Below are 2,500 nucleotides of genomic sequence, written 5' to 3' on the forward strand. Positions count from 1 at the left end.
CATTATATATATTATATATATATATATATATATATATATATATATATATATATATAATGTTTGTATGTATGTATGTATATATGTGTATATGGTTTTATTTAAGAAGATCACTTATTTTTAGAATCCTTGATGAATTTATAGCCACTGACAAACAGTGAATGATTAAAAATGCCAATTATTTAAATATCATTTACATAAAGAAATTGCTCTAATATCTTGTAGAACCTCCTTTTGCTTTTATTACTGCATCAATTCTCCTTTCCATACTCTCATACAACTTAGATATATGGTCAATAGGAATGTCCACTCTTTGTTTACCCTCTCCCATAGATCATCATTGTTTTGAAATATTGCAGATTCAATTTTCTTTGCAATACAGTCCCAAACATGCTCGATTGAGTTCATATCAGGACTATTACCAAGCCATTCCAAAACTGTCAGCTTATTTTTGGCCATCCAGGCCTTAATAATCTTTGCAGTGTGGCAAGGAGTACTGTCCTGCTCAAATACTGCTTCACTCAAAATAGTGGCCAAGAGATGGAACCGCACAGTATTTTAAGATTTCAATGCAATACTCTCCATTAACTGTTCCAATGATTTTATACAATTGGCCAACAACACCTTTGCTTGTAATGCAGCCCTAGACGTGATCCCATGACCATGATGCTTAACTGTGGAATTCAGGCATTAATGGTGGTATTCTTCTCATCTTCTTCTAACTGATACAGGTCTATCACATATTAAGCAAAATCTACTCTCATCACTGAAAAGTATGTTTTTCCATTTGAAACCTCTGTATGAGATTGCCCATTCAAGTCTTTTCTTCCTTGCCTTTTAAGTCAATAATGGTTTCTTGGCCTTATGATACTATGAGCCACTCTCCAGAATTCTCATTGTCCAAACACTCAAGTCTATGTCAATTTTTTTCTTGAGCTCATTGGCTAATGTCTTCATTCTATCTTGTAAGACAGCCTTTACAATGACTCTCTTTTTGTCTTCTTTTTCCAGTTGTAGCCTTCTTTTTGGAGAAAAACTCTCACCCTGATTTCCATACTCAATCTAGGAACAGGGGCCAAACTCTATAACAAATCAAATTCAATTTCAATTACTTGAAAAATCAATTAATCCCCCAAAAATTGAAGAACAGGTGAAAACCTGATAAAAAATGCTATAAACTGGTCAAGTAATGACTGTTTGAATTAATGATGCAACAGGAACCACAATCAAAGTGAGGCAAGGCAAAAGAGGGGCATTTTAGCAAAGCCATGATTTTTATTGCATTTTATATCCAATTCAAGATAAATTCATAGAAATAGTGAAGCAGTTTACTTACGAAATTAAGCAATAACTTTCTAGTTATATCTAATTCATCTTATCAAGTTTCCATCTGGATATATATATATATATTTATACATATATATATAAAAATGTATGTACATCTATATCTATCAATCTAGCTATCTACATCTATATCTATATCTATATCTATCTATATATATATATCTATCTATCTATCTGTCTATCTATCTATATATATATTCATGCGTGTGCATGAATGTGTTTTATGTGTAATTATAAATATGACTATATATTTCCTATATGTATATGATATATGTATATAATATATATATTCTATATAATATATATATCTTCTATATATAATATACAGGTATACAATATATAAATATTATCATCATCAAGGGGCTAACGCTGACTGAGGTGCATGGCCGCATCCACCCTTCGCTTCCAGCCATGAGGGTCCCTCATGGCGAGTCTCCAGGCAGGCCCTCGCATGATCTCTAACTCCTCTCGACAGGGGAAATGGAACTAGAATACCAGATGGCAGTCAAGACTGCATGCAAACCCTGTGCCAGATTCACCCCCAGCCTTTGGCAGTTCAGCAGGGATATCACATATGCCTGTGGCTTTCCCACTCTTCAGCTCTGATATCGCCATCCTAACCTCAGTTAAGGTAGGAGGTTCCATGCTGATGGGTGGGTCCGGCACAGGTATTGGGTTACCACTTGCATCCAAGCTAACTGTTGGAGGGTCCACCTGGTACACCTACTCAAAATATTCTGCCCAATGTTCACAAACTCCAATATAATCTGAGATGATCTGTCCATCCAATAAGCGGACTGCTCGCTCAGAGCTTGGTAGGCAGGGTGAAGGTCATTTACCAAGAAATGGCCTTCATCCTCCTCTGCAAGATTCCTGATGAACTGTTCCTTGTCCCTTGTGAGCAATGTCCGAGTCCCACGGACCAAAGAGCCATGCATAATGCTTCAGTGGTTTACAATGTCTCCAGGGAGATAAAATTCTGCCTTGCCCTATGGTGTGTGCCAATGGACTTCTGCGCTGCTTCAAGTACTTCGCACTTGAAGGACTCCCACACACACACACACACACACACACACACACACACACATATATGTATGTGTGTGTGTGTGTATGTGTGTATATATATATGTATATATATATATATATATATATATATATA

The 2,500-nt window shown here is 36.0% G+C and overlaps 1 protein-coding gene across 1 annotated transcript in view; it reads right to left on the reverse strand.

Annotated features, from left to right (window-relative positions):
• LOC125044480 (anaphase-promoting complex subunit 7-like) overlaps positions 1-2,500 on the reverse strand; it is a 50,617-nt gene that overhangs the window by 30,652 nt on the left and 17,465 nt on the right. The window lies entirely within an intron of this gene.

The sequence above is a fragment of the Penaeus chinensis genome, chromosome 3, assembly GCF_019202785.1.
Source record: "Penaeus chinensis breed Huanghai No. 1 chromosome 3, ASM1920278v2, whole genome shotgun sequence".
Classification (NCBI taxonomy): domain Eukaryota; kingdom Metazoa; phylum Arthropoda; class Malacostraca; order Decapoda; family Penaeidae; genus Penaeus; species Penaeus chinensis.